The sequence below is a fragment of the Schistocerca piceifrons genome, chromosome 1 (assembly GCF_021461385.2).
Source record: "Schistocerca piceifrons isolate TAMUIC-IGC-003096 chromosome 1, iqSchPice1.1, whole genome shotgun sequence".
Lineage (NCBI taxonomy): Eukaryota > Metazoa > Arthropoda > Insecta > Orthoptera > Acrididae > Schistocerca > Schistocerca piceifrons.
In genome coordinates, this window is record NC_060138.1 from 150323346 (window position 1) to 150348381 (window position 25036).

General features: G+C 45.3%; 1 protein-coding gene across 3 annotated transcripts in view; it reads right to left on the reverse strand.

Annotated features, from left to right (window-relative positions):
• Window positions 1-25036, reverse strand: part of LOC124789396 (set1/Ash2 histone methyltransferase complex subunit ASH2-like) — a 126769-nt gene that overhangs the window by 82815 nt on the left and 18918 nt on the right. The gene's annotated exons all lie outside the window — the stretch shown is intronic.

Sequence of the window (25036 nt, forward strand, 5' to 3'; positions counted from 1 at the left end):
GTTACACATCTGGTGGAGCAGTGATGACATGGTGTGCTTCAAATTGTTTCCCAGAGATGTAAAAATCATTGCTGACATTTATTTTCAACAACAACAAAGAAATCTTCCAGACTTAATCCAAGAACAACAACCAGGAAGACTGTGAAGTGATACTGCTCCAAAATAATGCCATTCTGTGTTCTGCTAGACTGACAAAAATCACTATACAAGAGTTGGGTTGGAAATTCATTGTGCATCCACCATATTCACCTAATCTGGCATACTCAGAGTTTCAAATTTTCACACTCTATATCAAACAACCTTAAAGAAACTTCCTTTCTGGATGAAAATGTGCTCCGAAACATGGCTCGATGAGTTCTTCACCTCAAAACCACATAATATCTAGAGTCACGGAATCAAAAAGTTACTCCAGCATTGGGAGACTGTTGTAAATAGTGAAGGAGAATATATTGTTGATGACCAAAGTCTTCATTACGTGTATCTGTTGTGTGTATTAAACTTATGGAAAATGTTACGAACTTATGCAGCAACCTAATATGTCATGATAAGCACGCAGGTGTTGAGAACACTGGCAGGTGCCACTTGGAGCTTGAATTGGGGCTGGTTGGTCCCTCCCACTTGCACAGATGTTGCCTGTACGAGCGAGTTGAGGATCCCGTCACTCAGTGTGAGACAGTGTTGCTAGTTAGCACAGCAAATCAGGCACTGCTGATGACCCACTGTAACAATATAAAATTGTCTCCCCTTCACACGAAGCTTTGCACCTACTCTGGTGTCCGCGCACTGGAGAGGAGGAGATTAGTGTTCAACATCCTGTTGGCAATGAGTTCCATTACAGATGGAACAAAAAAGGGTTTGAACCATCATTCAACTGAATACGAATCCAGTGTGCTAACCACTGGGTGGTGTCCAACCAAACATGCATACTTAGACAGTGGAACACCACTGATATTGTGGCATGGCCTTTAGGCTAGGGGCATGTGGTGTCGAGCTCAGTATGCTAAAGAGAGACTGTGAGCCTGATGGCTTTACAGTGCCTTGAATAGACTGCGCCTACTGATTGGCGTGGCTTGATGAAATGCCAAACAACTGGGCACAACATCCTTCTCTTTAGGGACGTCTATTTAACTGGCAACCATTGTCCGAGACAAGGGTGTGGGCACACCCTCAAAAGCAAAAAATGGTAGCTAATTCATGAATTGTGGCATGCATCATTGTAAATGACAAGTTAGCAACATTTGGGAAATTACCCAGGCCACATTAATAGCCACATGGCCCATAAAAAGGACCAGCAAAATCAGAATGCACCCAGGATCATGTGTGTTCTGGTGTGGACTGTGACAAAAATTTTTGTGGCATAGCTGAACAGGTTCACATTGCATGCTCTGTGGCAAAATTAATTACTGGCCATTGATGTGTCCCCATACCAGCACTATCATTTGGGACACCACCCAATGAGATAAATGCAACATCTGCAGAATGCATTGTCAAAACAATGGTAGAATAATAATGGAGCAATTCTGGTCTTCTGTAGCTAGCGGTAGGACACTATTGAGAACATAGAGCCTATCATGAAGTTTGAAATACATCTGACAGCACTGGATCTGACTCCACAGCGGAAACACTCTGTGTAGGAAAAGTGCCTCACTCGTAGCTATGTGACTTCCTACACAAACAACGGAAATCTGTTTAGGGTACCCTGAAGATTCTGGTACAGCGCATAACAAGTCGCTTCCTGCATGTCAAAGTCAACATTGGGATGCTGGAAGACAGGTTGGTATGTACATCTACATAATATCTATACTGTCAAGTGCACTGCAGAGCGCTCATCCCATTCCGTCAGTTATTACTGTTTTATGGCTCTATTCACATATAGACTGTGGGAATAATGATTGATTGAATGCCTCTGTGTATGCTGTAATTATTCTAATCTCGTCCTCATGATCCCTTTGTGAGCATATATATAGGGGATTGTAGTATATTACTAAAGTCATCATTTAAAGCTGGTTCTTGAAATTTTGTTGGTAGACTTCTCTGGATAGTCTATGTCTATCTGCAATTGTCTTCCAGTTCAGTTCCTTCAGTATCTCTGTGACACTCTCCCACAGATCAGAGAAACCTGTGACCATTCATGCTGTCCTTCTCTGTATATGTTCCATAACTCCTGTTAGTTCTATTTGGTATGGGTCCCACACACTTGAGCAATATCCTTGAATCAGTCACATGAGCGATTTGTAAGCAATCTCCTTAATAGACTAATTGTACTTCCCCAGTATCTTACCAATAAACCAAGTCTACCACTTGCTTTAGCCATGACTGAACCTATGTGATCATTCCATTTCATATCCCTATGACGTGTTACACTCAGGTATTTGTATTTGCTGTACAATTCCAACTGTGAGTCACTGATATTATAGGACACCACGTTTTTTTCATTTTGTGAAGTGCACAGTTTTACATTTCCGAACATTTAAAGCAAGTTACCAATCTTTGCACTGCTTTGAAATCTTATTGAGATCTGACTGAATTTTTAGGCAGCTTCTTTCAGATAGTACTTCATTACAGATAACTGCATCACCTGCAAAAAGCCTGATGTTGTTATTAATATTGCCTGCAAGTTCATTAATATACAACATTAATAGCAAGGGTCGCAACACACATCCTTGGGGCACGCCAAAAGTTACTTCTACATCTGACAATGAGTTTCCATCCAAGACAATATGCTGGGTCCTCCCTACCAACAAGTTCTTAATCCAGTCACAAATTTCACTTGATACCACATATGATCACACTCTTCACAATAAACATAGGTGTGGTACTGCGTCAAATGATTTTCAGAAATCAAGAAATACTGCATCTACCAGACTGCCTTTATCCAAAGCTATCAGTATGTCATGTGACAAAAGTGTTAGTTGGGTTTCACATGATGGATGTTTTTGGAATCCATGGTTGTTGCCATGGAGGAGGTCATTCTGTTCAAGATACCTCATTATGTTTGAGCTCAGAATATGTTTTAGCTTAGAATATGTTCTAAGATTCTACAACAAATAGATGTCAACGATATTGGAGGGTAGTTTTATGGATCACTTCTACTATCCTTCTTGTAGACAGTAATGACCTGCACTTTCTCCCAACTATTGGACATTATTTTTTGTTTGAGGGATCTACAATAGATCATAGTTAGAAGAGGGACTAACTCAGCTGCAAATTCATTATAAATTCAGATAGGGATTCCAGTGGAGCCTGGAGATTTGTTGAGTTTTTAACGATTTCAGATGTTCCTCAACACCACTGACAAACACCACTGAGACTAATACGTATTTCATTATCTTTTCAGTGGTAATAGGATTAAATTAGGCAAGTCTCCTGGGTTTTCCATTGTAAAGGTATTTTTGAAAATGGAGTTAAGTATTTCAGCTTTTGCTCCGCTACCCTCAATTTCAGTTCCTGTCTCATTCGCTAGAGACTAGACACTAACTGTGGAGCTACTAACAGCCTTTCTATATGAAAAGAAATTCACTGAATTTTGTGAAATATCATTTGACAATATTCTGTTATGCATCACACATTGCTCTCTTGACAGCCAAACATGTTTCATTCACGATCTGTCTATCGATAGCCCTATGCTTTGTTTACACCTGTTGTGCAGTAATATCTTTTTCTATAGAAGTTTCTTTAGAGTGATTGTATACCATGGACGTTCCCTCTCATTATAAACCTCCCACCCTGTGCTGAAAGTTTCAGGTTCCTCACTGATATAAGACACTGTTGACTTGTTATCTAGTTTACTGAACATGTATATCTTTCTGCTTGTTTTAGTTGTCCTTTGTACTTTGGAAATCATTGTTGCAATACACATGGTGGTACCAGTTTTGATGTAGACATCCTCCCAGAGGTCAGGTCCATTTGTTGCCATTAGTCCAATAATTTCCATCATGGGTGGGATTACTATCTATCTGTTCTAGGAAGTTTTTGGAGAATGTGTATAGTAATGTTTTGTAGGATTTCTTATCATGTCCACCACTAACAAAACTGTAATTTTCACAATTGATTGCTAGATGATTAAAGTCTACAATGATGATTACAGTATGACTGAGGAACATATTAACAAGCAAAAAGCACTTTTATCTAAAGTTTTGGTCACATCAGGAGAAGGGTCTGGTGGGTGATAGATGGATCCGAATTACCATTTTATGCCCACTGCTGATACTGACTCTTGTCCAAACAATCTCAGACACCACTTTGTTCCAGCATCTGCCACAGTCTACAGTTCATTGCATCCTGTTCCCTCAATGGTACCCAGAATAGCATCTTCAACATGTTGAATGAGGTCCCCAGGCATACACACCAAGTGCACCTGGCATCCTTTCCTGCCACTTGCTACCATTTCTCAAAGGGGTACCATCATTCACCCTATGTTTGAACTGCTGATGAGTACTAGACCCCTACCCTTTTGTGTTTGCCTCCTCGTGACAAAACAGGTTTATCCAACATAGGTGAAGTGAGCTCCACTGGCTCAGTTTCATTTTCAATGAAAAACAACACCTCGATCTTGTTGATTTGGGGAATCAGTATAACACCCTGAGTCCTTCCTCGTCCCCGTCCACCTTGTGCAGGACACCTAGATCTTCAGCAAGCTTCAATTTCTGTCTCAGTGGGTTTGAGTTTCTTGTCTACTGTGATAAACACGCCACCTCCATTTCCCATTAGCCTATCCCTCTGATACACATTAAAATTTTCCCCAAAAATCTCACTACTAACAATTTCAGACTTCAACCAGCTTTCTGTAACTAGTATTATGTGATCTTCACTGCTTTTCAGGAGCACTTTTAACTATGGCACTTTGCTGTGAATGCTTTGGCAGCTAACCATTAGGATTTTAATATTCACAACTGTGGGGCACATTTCTTTTGATCTTACACAGATACTTCTGGGTTTCCTACAGCTATCGTTATTTGGATTGGATGGAGAGTTGCCTAATCTTAAATATCCGTTGTGTGCAACCCACATAGTCAGCTACCTAGGTAGCAGCCTCTGATGTGTAGTTCACACCTGACCTACTTAGGGGGACCATACAGCTGTCAACACTATGGCACAAGTCCAGGAAGTCACAGCCTAGCTTGTCACAGTAGCTCAGTCCTTCCACTCAACTCAGAACCAAAGGGCCACAATCAGTTCCGGGTACAACAGTGAAATTCTATGCGCAAGACTGGTCTTCTCAACATTGTCTGCAATCAGATCCCATACTGTCTACAGAGGAGAGAGGACAAATAGGAGAGGTTAGTACTTGAGGTACATCTGGTACAGGCACCACAGGTACAAAACTCTCAGGAGTTCTTCCAACAGACCAATTTGTAGGAGCTGCCAGTCATTTGACAGCAGTCAGGGTGATTTTCTGCTGCTTACGAACGTCAACCAACTCATCCAGCGTTCAAAAACACATACACAGTGCGGCTGCATTTTGCCTGGTGCTATGTACTGTGGGAGAGTGAACAACTAATTTTAAACTAAGCCTCCTAATTATCTTTTAATTCTGTTGAGCTAAAAAATTACTAATTCGCAACAACACATAACAAAATTTCTATTATAGCAACAGAAAAACCTGTGGTAAAAATTACTACTTTCCTTAACCATTTGGCAGTGAATATCATAAGAATAATTACTCAGAAGCAAGGGCTAAAACTGTAAACACTGTGCTGTTCTAACCAGGAGCTTGGACTGAGGACCAAACAGAGAGATGAGTTGCTTATATCTGTAAGGAGGTGAAACTTAGTGCCATGGAAGAGCACATGGAGCTTTTAGCCATACATGAGCACGAGTGCCTTCTCCTCCTCAATCTGCGAATAATTTCCTTGTGTTGACAACAGAGGCTTTGAGACAAACACAGCAGGCTGCTCCAAACCACTGAGATTTCTCTGCGACAGAACAGCACCAACGTCATATGGGGACCCATCTGCAGCCAGAGTCAAAGTCTTACTGGAGATGAATACAGCTAAAAGCAGAGTCGAGCAGAGATACTGCCTCATTTTCTGGAATGGTGACTGACATGCCTCCAACAACTCAAACTTAACTCATTTATTACAAAGTTGACTCAACAGATGGCAAATTTTGCAAATGCTGCTCTCTCATGGAGCCAGTAATCCTTATGTCTTCCAAACAGTTGACACGGCATAGAATGTCTTTAATGAGTTGCTCAAGAAAATGTTGGTATACTCCAAGCAGCAACTGTTTTAAAGTGCTACATGCCAAAAGGAGAATTCAGTACTAAAATCCACTGAGGCTCGGTGTCCAATGGCAACAGCAAGTATGTATCTCTGAGGTCAATTTTGGCAAAACACTGACCCCGGCCAATTTAGTCAACAACTATCAGGTCATGGTATGAGATAAACATCTATTTCACTTTGTAAGTCAATCAAGTTCTTGAAATTACCACAAAGTCTAACACTGTCTTTGGGTTTCAGTATTGTGACCATCGGTGTCGTCCACTGGTAAACGGTGACACCGTCCTAAGATTCTGCCATCTGTAAAGTTCAGCCTTCACTTCATCTCGCATAACAAAGGACATGAGGCAGGCTCAACAGAACTTAGGAACCACTGACAGTCAGTGTAATGTGGACCTCAAAACAGGTGGCTTCAGAAATGCCTTTTTATTAATAAATAGTCAATCAGTCAATTGCAGCAATACCTCCAAGTTCTGAAATGGTACTATCTGAGAGAGCAGTCTAATTTTATCAACCATCTCAAACCGCAAAATAGTGAAAGCATCAAGCCTGAAAATATTTTCTGCCAACTGTGTATTGACAACCAAAAGCGTGAGCTGCCATTCTACAGTTTTGGATTTGGCTGCAAGAAGTAGTTGTCCCCACAAGGGAACCCTCTGCCTGCTATAAAGTACTGCTTGATGTGCTGTAAGGAGGGTGTGGTGGGCAGGGGCAGGCTATCTAAGTATCCAAATAGATTAGACTGGCCACAGCCATTCCATCTAACTGAAACTCAGTACAACACCTAGCTATCTATGAAGTTTTATCAAACAATGGAATGTCCAGGATGGACTGTAACAATATTATGAGATGGAAAGTTGCCACTCACCGTACAGGGCAAATGCTGAGTCACAGATAGGCACTAAACAAGACCTGTCACAATAAGCTTTAAGCCAGCAAGGCCTTCATCAAAAACAGACAAACACACACACACACACACACACACACACACACACACACACACACACACACACATCTACATCTACATCCATACTGCGCAAACCACCTGATGGTGTGTGGCGGAGGGTACCTTGAGTACCTCTATCGGTTCTCCCTTCTATTCCAGTCTCGTATTGTTCATGGAAAGGAGGATTGTCGGTATGCCTCTGTGTGGGCTCTAATCTCTGATTTTATACTCATGGTCTCTTCGCGAGATGTACGTAGGAGGGAGCAATATACTGCTTGACTCTTCGGTGAAGGTATGTTCTCGAAACTTCAACAAAAGCCCGTACCGAGCTACTGAGCATCTCTCCTGCAGATTCTTCCACTGGAGTTTATCTATCATCTCCGTAACGCTTTCGTGATTACTAAATGATCCTGTAACGAAGCGCGCTGCTCTCCGTTGGATCTTCTCTATCTCTCCTATCAATCCTACCTGGCACGGATCCCATACTGCTGAGCAGTATTCAAGCAGTGGGCGAACAAGCGTACTGTAACCTACTTCCTTTGTTTTTGGATTGCATTTCCTTAGGATTCTTCCAATGAAACTCAGTCTGGCATCTGCTTTACCGACGATCAACTTTATATGATCATTCCATTTTAAATCACTCCTAATGCGTACTCCCAGATAATTTATGGAATTAACTGCTTCCAGTTGCTGACCTGCTATATTGTAGCTAAATGATAAGGGATCTTTCTTTCTATGTATTCGCAGCACATTACACTTGTCTACATTGAGATTCAATTGCCATTCCCTGCACCATGCGTCAATTCGCTGCAGATCCTCCTGCATTTCAGTACAATTTCCCATTGTTACAACCTCTCGATATACTACAGCATCATCCGCAAAAAGCCTCAGTGAACTTCCGATGTCATCCACAAGGTCATTTATGTATATTGTGAACAGCAACGGTCCTACAACACTCCCCTGTGGCACACCTGAAATCACTCTTACTTCGGAAGACTTCTCTCCATTGAGAATGACATGCTGCGTTCTGTTATCTAGGAACTCTTCAATCCAATCACACAACTGGTCTGATAGTCCATATGCTCTTACTTTGTCATTAAACGTCTGTGGGGAACTGTATTGAATGCCTTGCGGAAGTCAAGAAACATGGCATCTACCTGTGAACCCGTGTCTATGGCCCTCTGAGTCTCGTGGACAAATAGCGTGAGCTGGGTTTCACACGACCGTCTTTTTCGAAACCCATACTTTTTTTTTTTTTTTTTTTTGTTTTGTTTTAGGGCGCAAAACTGCTATGGTCATTAGCGCCCGGTCTGTTACTTAGGAAACAGTAAAAAACGAAGATGGAAACCAGCAGCAATGGGAACGAAACTCAAAAAAATCGGAGAAACTAAAAGCAGAAGGAAAGCTTAAAATTCCACTACAGAAAGGGGTTGGTTGTCCCCCAGCTGTAGACGGGGGCGTAACGGAGTAAAATAGGGGCACTCAATTAAAAGGTGTCTTACCGTCCACAGCTGAGAGCAGTGGGGACAGAGTGGGGGAGGATCGCCGCTTAAAAGATGTCGATGGCTAAAAAGACAGTGCCCTATCCGGAGTCGAGTTAAAATTACCTCCTCCCGACGACGCGTTTGGGAGGAAGAGGTCCAAGCACAAGGAAGAGCTTTCACATCCCGCAATTTATTATGGGGAAGTGTCGACCAATATGCGTGCCATAAAAGAACAACACGACGACATAAAACGCTCCGTAGATCGGCGAAGGGAATCGATTGAATAGCTGGCCGAAGAAGAGAGACTGCAGCCTTGGCCGCTATATCGGCCGCCTCATTTCCACATATACCAACGTGTCCCGGGAGCCAGAGGAACGCCACCGAGACGACCCCCAGGTGGAGCAAGCGCAGACAGTCCTGAATCCGGTGGACCAGAGGGTGGACAGGGTAAAGAGCTTGGAGACTGAGGAGAGAGCTGAGAGAATCTGAGCAGATAACATACTGTATCTGCTGATGGCGGCCGATGTAGTGGACAGCCTGGAGAACAGCGTAAAGCTCCGCAGTATACACCGAACACTGGTCGGGAAGCCGAAATTGATTTGGGGTGTCGCCAACAATATAGGCACTCCCTACACCAAACGATGTTTTTGACCCCTCAGTGTAAATAAATGTGGCTTCCGTCATTTGTGCACATAGAGCAGAAAATGCCCGACGATAAACAAGTGAAGGGGTACCATCCTTGGGAAACTGACAAAGGTCCGGGATGGAGCCAAGGTGGTGCTGTACCCCAAGTTGTCAAGAAGGTTTTAGGAAAGCGGAAGGAAAGAGAATGGAGCAGTTGACGGAAGCGGACTCCCGGTGGTAGTAGGGAGGAGGGGCGGCCTGCATACCCTACATCAAAGGAGGCGTCGAAAAAAATGTCATGGGCTGGATTAGCAGGCATGGAAGACAGATGGCTAGCATAACGACTCAGAAGGACTGCTCGCCAATTGGACAGCGGAGGTTCAGCAGTCTCAGCATAAAGGCTTTCCACAGGGCTGGTGTAAAAAGCTCCAGACACTAAACGTAATCCACGGTGGTGGATAGAGTCGAGACGCCGAAGAATAGACGGCCAAGCAGAGGAGTAAACTATGCTTCCATAGTCCAATTTCGAGCACACTAAGGCGCGATAGAGGTGGAGAAGGACCACACGGTCCGCTCTCCAGGAGGTACCATTCAGGACACGGAGGGTGTTGAGGGATCGCAGACAGCGAGCCGAAAGATAGGAAACGTGGGAGGACCGGAACAGTTTTCTGTCAAACATAAGACCCAAGAATTTAGCGACGTCCGGAAACGGAAGGTTGACAGGTCCTAGATGTAAGGAGGGTGGAACAAACTCCTTATGTCACCAAAAATTAACACAAACGGTCTTACTGGGAGAAAAACGGAAGCCGGTTTCGATGCTCCAAGAGTGGAGGCGATCGAGACATCCTTGAAGACGTCGTTCAAGAAGGCTGGTCCGTTGAGAACTGTAGTAGATTGCAAAATCATCCACAAAGAGGGAGCCCGAGATATCAGGAAGGAGACAAACCATAATTGGATTTATGGCAATGGCAAACAGTACAACACTCAGCACGGAGCCCTGGGGTACCCCGTTTTCTTGGGAGTAAGTACGGGAGAGAGTAGTGTTCACCCGCACTCTAAATGTGCGCTCTGCCATAAATTCGCGAAGAAAAAGGGGCAGCCGACCTCGAAAGCCCCAAGAGAACAGTGTGCAGAGGATGCCTGTCCTCCAACAGGTATCGTATGCTCTCTCCAGATCAAAAAATATTGCTACTGCTTGGCATTTCCGGAGAAAATTGTTCATGATATAAGTGGAGAGAGCAACAAGATGGTCAACTGCAGAACGATGCTTTCGGAATCTGCATTGGGCAGGTGTTAAAAGACTTCGGGACTCCAGCCACCAAGCTAAACGGCAATTCACCATACGCTCCAAAACCTTACATACACTACTCGTGAGAGAAATGGGGCGACAGCTAGAGGGGAGATGTTTGTCCTTTCCAGGTTTCGGAACAGGAATGATGATAGCTTCCCGCCATCGTCTGCGTTACCACGTCCAAATTCGATTATAAAGGTGAAGGAGGTAACGCAGACTATGGGTTTGTAAATGCAGCAACATTTGGACGTGGATACCATCCGGTCCTGGGGCAGAGGAGCGAGAAGAAGAGAGTGCATGTTGGAGTTCCCGCATGGAGAAAACAGTATTGTAGCTTTTGCGATTTTGAGAGGAGAAAACAAGAGGTCGCACTTCCGCTGCACGTTTCTTCAGGAGAAACGCTGGCGAGTAATTTGAAGAGCTCAAAATCTCAGCAAAGTGCTAACCCAATGAGTTAGAAATTGCGACGGGGTCCACTAATGTATCATGCGCGACAGTGAGCCCTGAGACCGGGGAGAAACTAGGCGCGCCTGATAACCGTCGAAGCCGACTCCAAACTTCCGAGGAGGCAGTGAAGGTGTTAAATGAGCTAATAAAGAATTTCCAGCTTGCCTTCGTGATATCGCAGATGACGCGATGGCATCGCGCACGGAACTGCTTATAGCGGATACAGTTGGCCAAAGAAGGATGGTGGCGGAAAACGCGAAGAGCACGTCGCCGCTCACGTATTGCGTCACGGCACGCCTCGTTCCACCAAGGAACTGGGGGGCGCCGGGGCAATTCGGAGGTGCATGGTATTGAACGTTCCGCAGCTGTAAGAATAACGTCGGTAATATGTGTGACCTCATCGTCGACGGTGGGAAAGGGACGGTCATCGAATGTCGCTAGAGACGAAAAAAGTGTCCAATCGGCTTGAGCAAACTTCCTGCGTCGCGGGCGCATATATGGCTGTTGAGGCTGCAGTCTAAGGACACATGGAAAGTGGTCACTCGAGTGTGTAACGTCAAGGGTGAACCATTCGAAGCGCCGAGCTAGCGGAACAGTACCGAGCGAAAGGTCCAAGTGAGAGAAATTTGTCGTGGAGGCAGACAAAAACGTAGGGACCCCAGTGTTGAGGCAAACTAGATCCGCTTGGTGGAAGATGTCTAGCAATAGTGAGCCACGTGGACAAGGATGTGGAGATCCCCAAAGCGGGCGGTGGGCATTGAAGTCCCCAACCAGCAAATAGGGGGGTGGAAGCTGACCAAGAAGATGAAGGAGATCAGCTTGTGCCATTGGTGTGGACGATGGAATGTATACAGTACAAAGAGAAAAGGTATATCCAGAAAGGGAAAGATGGACAGTGACAGCTTGGAAGGAAGTGTTTAAGTGGATTGGGTGATAATGGAGAGTATCATGGAGAAGAATCATGAGTCCTCCATGGGCTGGAGTGCCTTCAACAGAAGGGAGATCAAATGGGACGGGCTGAAAATGGGGGAGAACAAAGCGGTCATGGGGACGCAGCTTTGTTTCCTGAAGACAGAAGATGACCGGCGAGTAGGATCGTAAGAGGATCAACAATTCATCCCGATTGGCTCGAATGCCATGGATATTCCAGTGGATAATGGACATAGGGTGAACAGAAAATGGAGGAATGTGACCAAGGTTGCTGTCAACTCATCGACTGCTCAGAGCTTGCGACAACAGCATGGAATGGCATTCAGCCGAAGGCAGAAGATCCTGATCCATAGGTTGTTCTGGAGCAGCTCCTGCCACCAGCAATTGGCCAGTTGATCGGCCGCCAGCAGTGCGCCTCGGCGACACAGAAGACGGCCGAGGGCGATTCCCGCCAGGTGGTGCTGTAGATGGGACACGCCTTGGCGGAGAAGGAGATGAACTGGGTTTTTTAGTAGCCTTCTTGGAAATATGATGTTTACATGGAGGAGGAACTGATGGTTGTGAAGTTGGGGTATGTAAAAAATCTTCACGAGTATGCTCTTTTTTCGAAATCTTGGTGTCTGACTTTTGGGCTCGAGATTTAGCAGAACCCGATGAAGGGTGAGCCATAGAGTGGGCAGGCGAAAGTGGTGAGGTTGAACGGGCGATCTTTGCGCTGGCCGATCTGACGACCGTGGCACTAAAGGTGAGGTCGCAAGTCTGTGTGGCCGCCTCCTTTGTTGGCCGAGGAGAAGCAAGGACAGTGCTGTATTTTCCTGTCTGAGGCACAGTGGGCTGTCGACTGGGGAATAATTTTCGAGCAGCAAAGGTCGACACCTTTTCCTTGACTCTGATTTCCTGGATGAGCTTTTTGTCTTTAAAAACGGGGAAATCTCGAGAGGAAGCAGCGTGGTCACCCATACAGTTGATGCAGCGAGGGGATGGAGGTGGACAAGCATCCTCACGGGCATCCTTGCCACATGTAACACATTTGGCCAGATTGGAACAGGACTGGCTGGTGTGATTGAACCGCTGACACTGATAGCAACGCGTAGGGTTTGGGACGTAAGGGCAAACGGGAATTATCTTTATCTCATAGCCTGCTTTGATTTTCGATGGGAGTTGAACTTTGTCAAATGTCAAGAAGACAGTGCGGGTTGGAATGATGTTCGTGTCAACCCTTTTCATAACTCTATGAACAGCCGTTACGCCCTGGTCAGACAGGTAGTGCTGAATTTCTTCGTCAGACAATCCATCGAGGGAGCGTGTATAAATGACTCCACGCGAGGAATTTAAAGTGCGGTGCGCTTCAACCCGGACAGGAAAGGTGTGTAGCAGTGAAGTACGCAGCAATTTTTGTGCCTGGAGGGCACTGACTGTTTCTAACAACAAGGTGCCATTCCGTAGTCTGGAACAAGACTTTACAGGACCTGCAATTGCGTCGACACCTTTCTGAATAATGAAAGGGTTGACCGTGGAGAAGTCGTGGCCTTCGTCAGACCGAGAAACAACAAGGAACTGTGGCAACGATGGAAGAACTGTCTGTGGCTGAGACTCAGTGAACTTACGCTTGTGAGCAGACATAGTGGAAGGTGAGGAAACCATTGCGGAAGAATCCCCCATGATTACCGGCATCTCCGATGGTGCGCTCCTCCCTTGTGGGGGCCCTCTCTGAGGGCACTCCCGCCTTAGGTGATTGTTCACACCTCAGGTCACACCTCCCGACAAACGGACGGAGGGACCAATCGGCAGTTTCGGAAGGTATCAGCTCGGGTAATCACCCCTCCCTGGGCCTGGCCGTTACCAGGGGGTACGTATGTGTCCTACCTGTCTACCCGAGGCGGGGAATTACGCACAAAAATGCGTGGGTCGGCCTTCAGACACGCACAGGGAGGAAGAAAGAGAAAGGGAAAAACAAAGAAAGGGAAAGGAAAGAAGAGAGGTCTCAAACGCCACAGCGGAGAAAAGGGTAAAGAGAAGAGGTAAGGAAAAGAGAAGGACAAAGGATGGATGAAGACATACAAGCAGAGAAGGCGAAGAATGCGTTACATTTACGAGCATCCGTCTCCGGACGTAGGCACAAACCATACTCCCAGAGGGGGAGAAAGGGAAGGAAAGAGCCAGAGGTGAGGGGAGGGGGGGCGAAGATGGGGGATAGGGAAGGATGCGGAAAAGTAAGGTATGCAGTCCGGAAAGGAAGAAGGGCCACATTAGCTCGGGGTCCCGTGCTCGCTACGCACATATCCACAAAAGAGTTGTGGAGCCCCCGGGTGGGAAACCCATGCTGATTCCTACAGAGTAGATTTCTGGTCTCCAGAAAAGTCATTATACTCGAACATAATATGTGTTCCAAAATTCTACAACTGATCAACATTAGAGATATAGGTCTATAGTTCTGCACATCTGTTCGACATCCCTTCTTGAAAACGGGGATGACCTGTGCCCTTTTCCACCCACCCACACACACACACACACACACACACACACACACACACACAAATAAACGTAACTCACATACACATGACCGCAGCCTCTGGCAACTGTTGCCACAGACTGCAGTCATGAGTGTGTGAGTTGCATTTGTGTACGCGTGTGTGTGTGTGTGTGTGTGTGTGTGTGTGTGTGAGAGAGAGAGAGAGAGAGAGAGAGAGAGAGAGAGAGAGAGATCTATTTTTGATGAAAGCCCTGCTGGCCTATCTGCAACTCAGAATCTCCACTATATGGTGAGTGACAACTTACCATTTCATAACACTGTATGAAGTTTTATCATAATAAGCTGGAATGAGATTTTCACTCTGCAGTGGAGTGGGCGCTGATATGAAACTTCCTGGCAGATTAAAACTGTGTGCCGGACCGAGCCTCAAACTCGGGACCGAGTTCGAGTCTTGGTCCGGCACACAATTTTAATCTGCCAGGAAGTTTCATCATAATAAGCTGTAGCTGTGGGCCTGCTGAGGTGCTTGTAGACTTGACTGCAAACACGGGGATGTTATCCTGTGGTGTTTCCCACAAACAGTTGCTAGCTCTCCTGGTGTAAGACAGGTGCAACAAGCTGCAGAGAAACACAGGAATTCTCTCCTCTTGCATAATGACCAGCAATCTCGATACGACTGCTTCGGCCGTGGGGACAAGAATGGTGCTCTGTGCCCACTGTGAACTAAGTGGAAGACTCACACAACTGAGACCAAGAGTTGTCTGGTGCTGTGCACACCTTTGTAGCAGACCTGTGATAAAACTTCGGAATACCCATTTGAGTGCTAAGCCTGCCAGCCCACCTAGACAAAGTGGTCACTGGAGTCAGAATATCTCCCAATGGGGACTCATCACACTGCTGTGGCTTGTGAAGTTTTGCCACCTACCAATCATCTGAAAACGAATTTTATGCCACAGTAGTTAAGTTACATCATTTAAGGTTAGATATGAGTGAACTAACACTTTACTATGTACAGCCCCATCTGGCACCAGCCACACCACAAATCATGAATTAGGGAGCCCAAATAGGAAGTGCTACAGTGTTCACACTCAAAATGTCTATGTGGTAACCCCTGCAATTCTGTCAACCATGCTACAATGACTCACCTGGACGGTTCTGATTTGATTAAACTGTAAGTGGGTAGCCACCACGTGCAGCTGCTGACCACAGCAGTGCCTTAGTAATTGACACAACTCTGAAAATTCAACTTTTCAAGGTGTGCAAGGGGCCACAGTTACTGTACTACGTCATACAAACCACTGTTACTCAATAGCAACAAAGCGCTCTTATCTTCCAGCTAGGTGAAGCTCCTAATCTGGCAGTAAAGCTTAAAATGACATAAATAATTTTTTATCTTTCTATTGTCTCATCAAACCTGCAGGTGGGGTTGGCAGTTGTGGCTGTGTCACCCGTGCTCATGCTCCTGGCAGCACTGTGTCCTGTTGTTGTTGATGATGATGTTTCAGTTGTCCTCCTGCAGCTGGATTTGTTGCCTCTAGCACAGTTCCACAATGGTCACACATGATAACAAACATACACGCGAGAGAAAATACTTATCCTCAACTGTTATATCTCTTGTAGCAAAATGATTGCATTCAGGATAATGCTCAAAATGAGCCCATGATAAACACCAAGAGTCAACCTACCTAGTGAAAAAACAGTCGAAAGCATGGTCAAGAACAAACAAGGAGTTAATGAAGTGTGACCGTGTGAAAAAAATCACAACACAGACTGCAAGTGAGCATAAGCCTAATAAAGAAGAACCTGGGCTAAAGGTTAGTATGCAACTGACTCCAGACTCTGCATTGCTGAACTAGGGAAGTTACTATTCCACAAGCACTGCCCGATGTATGCAAAACTCATGCTGTGGATCATTCTGATTCTTCACCATGAACTTCTCTTCTGACATGGCTGTGTCTGGCAGTATACCAGAGTGGGAATAACATGTTTACTAGTAGCATTATGACATTGTATAAGTAGTTCCAACCAAAATTAATCTCAGGCTAGACAATTCATTTCTAAAGAAAATAAATGGTTACAAGAACCTAGGTGTCACTGTACATCTATATACGACATGGAGACCACATATAGAAAACATTCCCTCAAACATTCCCTTCAAAATAAACTATAATGTATTTCTGATAAGAAAATGTCCACTATAGTAAACGAAGACATATTATCAAAAATGAATTCTGGGTGGCTCTGCCTACACTTTCACTTTACTGTGTTGTGAGCTGGTGCTACAAATATTCACACACAGAGTATCTTTATTTCAGAAGGAAGGGCATTAAATGTGTAATAGCTACTCTTCAAGACAGTCCTGCAGGGATAAATTCAAAGAACTTAGTGTACTGACAATACCCTCATTTTATATGTCAACCAGTTAGGTTTCTGAAAATAAATTTCAAAGCATTATCAGGCATGATGTGCATGTCTATAATACATGGAAAAGAAATGATTAAGATTTTTGCAGCAAATGCATAAAACTAATCGACAAAGATCCTGTAAATGTTAGTAGAATTCTGTTCATCAAGCTACCTATTGTCTGAAGAGCTTACAATTAGAGAAAATACATGATTTTTAAATAAACTGAAACAATTTTTAATTTCTGTTTGTGTATCTGGTGTTAGTGAATATCAAGAAATCCACTATGATGGTCAACATATTACAAAATAGTTTTCTTTGATGTAAGCATGAGAAGAATTTGTTTCCATAAGGGTGCTGTCCCCTTCCCCATGAACCGTGGACCTTGCCATTGAAGGGGAGACTTGCGTGCCTCAGCGATACAGATGGCCGTACCATAGGTGCCACCAAAACGGAGGGGTATCCGTCGAGAGGCCAGACAAACGTACGGTTCCTGAAGAGGGGCAGCGGCCTTTTCAGTAGTTGCAGGGGCAACAGTCTGGATGATTGACTGATCTGGCCTTGTAACACTAACCAAAACAGCCTTGCTGTGCTGGTATTGCGAACGGCTGAAAGCAAGGGGAAACTACAGCCAAAATTTTTCCCGAGGGCATGCAGCTTTACTATATGGTTAAATGACGATGGCATCCTCTTGTGTAAAATATTCTGGAGCTAAAATAGTCTCCCATTCGGATCTCTGGGCGGGGACTACTCAGGAGGACGTCATTATCAGGAGAAAGAAAACTGGAGTTCTACGGATCGGAGTGCGGAATGTCAGATCCCTTAATCGAGCAGGTAGGTTAGAAAATTTACAAAGGGAAATGGAAAGGTTAAATTTAGATATAGTGGGAATTAGTGAAGTTCGGTGGCAGGAGGAACAAGACTTTTGGTCAGGTGAATATAGGGTTATAAATACAAAATCAAATAGGGGTAATGCAGGAGTAGGTTTAATAATGAATACAAAAATAGGAGTGTGGGTAAGCTACTACAAACAGCATAGTGAATGCATTATTGTGGCCAAGATAGACATGAAGCCCACGCCTACCACAGTAGTACAAATTTATGTGCCAACTAGCAGACGATGAAGAAATTGAAGAAATGTATGATGACATAAAAGAAATTATTCAGATAGTGAAGAGAGACGAAAATTTAATAGTCATGGATGACTGCATTTTGGTAGTAGGAAAAGGGAGAGAAGGAAATGTAGTAGGTGAATATGGATTGAGGGGAAGAAATGTAAGAGGAAGCCGCCTCGTAGAATTTTGCACAGAGCACAACTTAATCATAGCTAACACTTGGTTCAAGAATCATAAAAGAAGGTTGTATACATGGAAGAAGCCTGGAGATACTGACAGGTTTCAGATAGATTATATAATGGTAAGACAGAGATTTAGGAACCAGGTTTCAAATTGTAAGGCATTTCCAGGGACAGATGTGGACTCTGACCACAATCTATTGGTTATGAACTGTAGATTAAAACTGAAGAAACTGCAAACAGGTGGGAATTTAAGGACATGGGACCTGGATAAATTGAAAGAACCAGAGGTTGTACAGAGTTTCGGGGAGAGCATAAGGGAACAATTGACAGGAATGGGGGGAAGAAATACAGTAGAAGAAGAATGGGTAGCTTTGAGGGATGAAGTAGTGAAGGCAGCAGAGGATAAAGTAGATAAAAAGATGAGGGCTAGTAGATATCCTTGGGTAACAGAAGAAATATTGAACTTAATTGATGAAAGGAGAAAATATAAAAATGCAGTAAATGAAGCAGGCAAAAAGGAATACAAACGTCTCAAAAATGAGATCGACAGGATGTGCAAAATGGCTAAGCACGGATGGCTAAAGGACAAATGTCAGGATATAGGGGCTTATCTCACCAGAGGTAGGATAGATACTGTCTACAGGAAAATTAAAGAGACCTTTGGAGAGAAGAGAACCACTTGTATGAATATCAAGAGCTCAGATGGAAACCCAGTTCTAAGCAAAGAAGGGAAAGTAGAAAGGTGGAAGGAGTATATAGAGGGTCTATACAACGGCGATGTACTTGAGGACAATATTATGGAAATGGAAGAGGATGTAGATGAAGATGAAATGTGAGATATGATACTGCATGAAGAGTTTGACAGAGCACTGAAACACATGAGTCGAAACAAGGCACCGGGAGTAGACAACATTCCATTAGAACTACTGACAGCCTTGGGAGAGCCAGTCCTGACTAAACTCTACCATCTGGTGAGCAAGATATATGGGTCAGGCGAAATACCCTCAGACTTCAAGAAGAATATAATAATTCCAATCCCAAAGAAAGCAGGTGCTGACAGATGCGAAAATTACCGAACTATCAGTTTAATAAGTCACAGCTGCAAAATACTAATGTGAATTCTTTACAGACGAATGGAAAAAGTAGTAGAAGCCGACCTCAGGGAAGATCAGTTTGGATTCCGAAGAAATATTGGAACACGTGAGGCAATACTGACCTTATGACTTATCTTAGAAGATAGATTAAGGAAAGGCAAACCTATGTTTCTAGAATTTGTAGACTTGGAGAAAGCTTTTGACAATGTTGACTGGAATACTCTCTTTCAAATTCTGAAGGTGACAGGAGTAAAATGCAGGGAGCGAAAGGCTATTTACAATTTGTACAGAAACCAGATGGTAGTTATAAGAGTCGAGGGACACAAAAGGGAAGCAGTGGTTGGGAAGGGAGTGAGACAGGGTTGTAGCCTCTCCTCGGTGTTATTCAATCTGTATATTGAGCAAGCAGTGAAGGAAACAAAAGAAAAATTTGGAGTAGGTATTAAAATCTATGGAGAAGAAATAAAAACTTTGTGGTTTGCCGATGACAATGAAATTCTGTCAGAGACAGCAAAGGACTTGGAAGAGCAGTAGAACGGAATGCATAGTGTCTTGAAAGGAGGATATAAGATGAACATCAACAAAAGCAAAACGGGGATAATGGAATATAGTCGAATTAAGTCGGGAGATGCTGAGGGAATTACACTCCTGGAAATGGAAAAAAGAACACATTGACACCAGTGTGTCAGACCCACCATACTTGCTCCGGACACTGCGAGAGGGCTGTACAAGCAATGATCACACGCACGGCACAGCGGACACACCAGGAACCGCGGTGTTGGCCGTTGAATGGCGCTAGCTGCGCAGCATTTGTGCACCGCCGCCGTCAGTGTCAGCCAGTTTGCCGTGGCATACGGAGCTCCATCGCAGTCTTTAACACTGGTAGCATGCCGCGACAGCGAGGACGTGAACTGTATGTGCAGTTGACGGACTTTTAGCGATGGCGTATAGTGGGCATGCGGGAGGCCGGGTGGACGTACTGCCGAATTGCTGAACACGTGGGGCGTGAGGTCTTCACAGTACATCGATGTTGTCGCCAATGGTCGGCGGAAGGTGCACGTGCCAGTCGACCTTGGACCGGACCGCAGCGACGCACGGATGCACGCCAAGACCGTAGGATCCTACGCAGTGCCGTAGGGGACCGCACCGCCACTTCCCAGCAAATTAGGGACACTGTTGCTCCTGGGGTATCGGCGAGGACCATTCGCAACCGTCTCCATGAAGCTGGGCTATGGTCCCGCACACCGTTAGGCCGTCTTCCGCTCACGCCCCAACATCGTGCAGCCTGCCTCCAGTGGTGTCGCGACAGGCGTGAATGGAGGGACGAATGGAGACGTGTCGTCTTCAGCGATGAGAGTCGCTTCTGCTTTGGTGCCAATGATGGTCGTATGCGTGTTTGGCGCCGTGCAGGTGAGCGCCACAATCAGGACTGCATACGACCGAGGCACACAGGGCCAACACCCGGCATCATGGTGTGGGGAGCGATCTCCTACACTGGCCGTACACCACTGGTGATCGTCGAGGGGACACTGAATAGTGCACGGTACATCCAAACCGTCATCGAACCCATCGTTCTACCATTCCTAGACCGACAAGGGAACTTGCTGTTCCAACAGGACAATGCACATCCGCATGTATCCCGTGCCACCCAACGTGCTCTAGAAGGTGTAAGTCAACTACCCTGGCCAGCAAGATCTCCGGATCTGTCCCCCATTAAGCATGTTTGGGACTGGATGAAGCGTCGTCTCACGCGGTCTGCACGTCCAGCACGAACACTGGTCCACCTGAGGCGCCAGGTGGAAATGGCATGGCAAGCCATTCCACAGGACTACATCCAGCATCTCTACGATCGTCTCCATGGGAGAATAGCAGCCTGCATTGCTGCGAAAGGTGGATATACACAGTACTAGTGCCGACATTGTGCATGCTCTGTTGCCTGTGTCTATGTGCCTGTGGTTCTGTCACTGTGATCGTGTGATGTATCTGACCCCAGGAATGTGTCAATCAAGTTTCCCCTTCCTGGGACAATGAATTCACGGTGTTCTTATTTCAATTTCCAGGAGTGTAGATTAGGAAATGAGACACTTAAAGTAGTAAAGGAGTTTTGCTATTTGGGAAACAAAATAACTGATGATGGTCGAATTAGAGACGATATAAAATGTAGACTGGCAATGGCAAGAAAGTGTTTCTGAAGAAGAGAAATTTGTTAACATCGAATATAGATTTAAGTGTCAGGAATTCGTTTCTGAAAGTATTTGTATGGAGTGTAGCCATGTATGGAAGTAAAACATGGATGATAAATAGTTTGGACAAGAAGAGAATAGAAGCTTTTGAAATGTGGTGCTACAGAAGAATGCTGAAGATTAGATGCATAGATTACATAACTAATGAGGAGGTATTGAATAGGATTGGGGAGAAGAGAAGTTTGCGGCACAACTTGACTAGAAGAAGGGATCGGTTGGTAGGGCATGTTCCCAGGCATCAAGGGATCACCAATTTAGTATTGGAGGGCAGCGTGGAGGGTAAAAATCATAGAGGGAGACCAAGAGATGAATACACTAAATAGATTGAGAAGGATGTAGGTTGCAGTAGGTACTGGGAGATGAAGAAGCTTGCACAGGATAGAGTAGCATGGAGAGCTGCATCAAGCCAATCTCAGGACTGAAGACCACCACAACAACAACAAGGGTAGTGTTACAGAGGTTTTTATCATAATTGTTTAAGATTTTTTTCAGGTAAGTAATGAAAAAAATTCATCTGATGCATGTATGTGTCTTGACTGTGAATGTTGTGGTGGATTACTGCTGGTGATTTTTTCCCCTGTACTTAATATGATTATGCACAATTTGTAAATTCTATATATTTGTACAGCATACTTGGTAAATATTATGCCCTTGGACAGAAATACATTTTCAATTCTGCTGTGGCAGCCCTTAGCTGCCAAATCAACCCTGCAGTCCCATACATTCCTAGATTGCTAGAGCTGTCTGTTTGTCAATTTTGCCATACTACAGAATCCTAAATACTATGTTCACTGGCTACCAGTTCAAAGGTTCTGATGAGGCTTGCACCAGCCAAGCTTCACCCAGCCCGGCTCTTTTCCTTGTGGTCTCAGCATTGGTTCCGTCCTGTGTCTGTGTCGTGAAGGACATAGCATGTGGCAGCTCATACCTTGTTTGATATCAAGACACTTGCCATTGAGTTTAAAGATATTCTCATACCGCACCGTCCCCACACCTGTTACGGAGCCTGGTGAGTAACTGCAAGTTCACCTCACAAACATTCCAACTGGCTTGCATTTTGTGCCCACAAGGGTACTGTCCAAGTCAGCCCGTCACTGTTCTTAATGCAAGTGTGATAGCTGTGTGACCTTTATTCTTGATCTTGTGGTCAATATTTCATGTGAGAGACAATCAACCCAGCACCTCACACTGATAGAAATTTAGTGTTGTACTGGTGGAGACTCTGTGTCAAGGTAGCGACTTTTTGCAGTGACTACTACTCTTACTGTGCACTCCTTTATTTAGTGCTGTAAAATTTAGCAAGTGACTTTATTCAAGAACTGTTAATTTGTAATACTAATTCATGTTCCTTTTGTGTAGAAATTCAGTGTTTAAATAAAAGTGTCATTTTTTCCAGACACGGGTAGAACTGACCTTTATACAGCTCCTATCTGCTGAACTCCACTACACTGTACTCTGTGTAGTGCATTAGATAGGAAAACATCTCCACACTGATGACCAGGGGATAAAATCTGATGACTCAATTTGCAAATCTGGCACCTCATCCCATTAGGTGCACAGTCACTTCCCCACACGTGTCCATTCCACTGTCAACTTCATTAACATGCTACAGACACTATTGCACTAGGCATCATTTCCTCCATGACCATGTGCTTTGAGGAGCTGGAACGCTGCAACACCCACAACTCGTAGTGACATGACTGCCAGTGCCCCAAATCTCAGAGCCAGACACCCCACCAACACTCGAACAGCCTAGGCATCTGCTACCACTGCCGCTGGACCTGTGAACCGTGATACATTGACGTCTGATCCCCCAACCTGCTGCCATCATTCCATCCGCTCGTACCGCAGTTCGCTTACCACACTTCAATCCTCAAGACCAGCGCCTGTGGTTTTCCTCTGTGGCCACCACCTTTGCTGGCTGCAACGTCACCCAGGATGACACCAAGTTTGCTATCATGATCAGCCATATGCAATAGAGATCTGACGTCAATCCACCTGCTACAAGACACTCTGGTGCCACCTTGTGACCCAACTCATCATCTGAGATGCAGTGCTTCTGGGTCCTCCTTTCCCTCAAGCACTGCAAGGACCGGCAACTCTTGCAACTCCTGCTCATCTCCAAAGCCCGATAAAGACATACACAGTCTCCGGTGGTTTACTATACAACATCTGGTTGGCTTGCCTCCTGGCCCCAATACTGACACCTGGGATGTCACATGCTGATGTCTCCCTCATGGACACCACAAGCCTCACTAAAAGGGTGCATGAGATGCTGGCCGCCCCGTCTACCATTGACGCTGCTGTGTCCCAGCTCCACCCCCACCTGCCACAATCAGCTGACCTTCATGCCACCCTCCTCACTATGAGCTCACTCCAACCGCTCGGCACACTATTAATGATGTCACTGGCACTTCCCGCCCCTCCCCTTCATTGGCCCACAGTACAGTGCCCAGCAGCCAGGAGTATAAGACATGCTTGCCTGCCCCTGAGACGGCATGGCAACGCTGCCGCCAACTGTGGACTGCCTCAGTTCCAACTGCTGCACTCCACACAGCACCACTTGCCAGCGCAATGACAGCTACTGCCCCCACCGCTGCTCTAACTAGCCTGCTGATACCTAACATGACACGGCTGGCCGCTGCTGGTCCCATGAGCGCTTCAACCTGGATACTGCAAACAGCAGGGAACCTTGCCCTTGGCACCCAAATGCAAGCAGCCATTAGGATTAGTCGTGCTTGGCTGTTCCTCAGTCTACCAGTGCCTTTTCATCCATGACGCTTGCTGTGCCACACTCAGTATCGCCAAGGCCGAGTGTGACGAGCTGCTTGCCGCCAGCATGCTGCATCCTTCAAAGGGCTCATGGGTGTCCATCCCTCACCTTACCAAGGAGAAGAATGGCTCCTGGCGCCCATGTGGCAATTACCAGAAGCTAAATGGCCATACCATCTCTGACCTGTAACTGGCGCCACTCCTATGCAGCTACAACGTGTTGTCTGGGGGCTACAATTTTCAGCACAAAACAGCTGTGCCAAGACTTTCACCCATATTCCAGTCACAGCCAAGGGTATCCAAAAGACTGCCATCATCGTGCCGTTTGGCTTGTATGACAGTGCCTTCATGATCTTCGGCCTACATACTGTGGCCCAAATGTGGCAGCTTTTCTTGGACGACATCTTGTAGCACCTGCCCTGCTGTTTTGCCTACTTGGGGGACATATTCGTTTCTTCTGCAATACCTGAGGAACACCACGAGCACCTCATCAATATTTTTGAACGCCTTCAGGACACTGGCATCATTATCAACATAGCAAAGTGTGTTCTCAGTGCCAGTGAAGTGGTATTCCTGGTCCACGTCACCTCCACTGCCAGTTCACATCCCCAGCCTCACAAATTGCAAGCTATTTTTGAATTCCCATGCTCAGAGACACTCAAGGATTTCAGCCACCTCTTCAGCATGTTAAGCTTTTTCTGCCGCCATCTGAGGAGTGCCACTGCTACACAGGAGGCACTCACCATTGCCTTTATGGCGCCAGAACCAAGCGCAACAAGCCAGTGCTGTGTACATCACAAATGGAAGACAG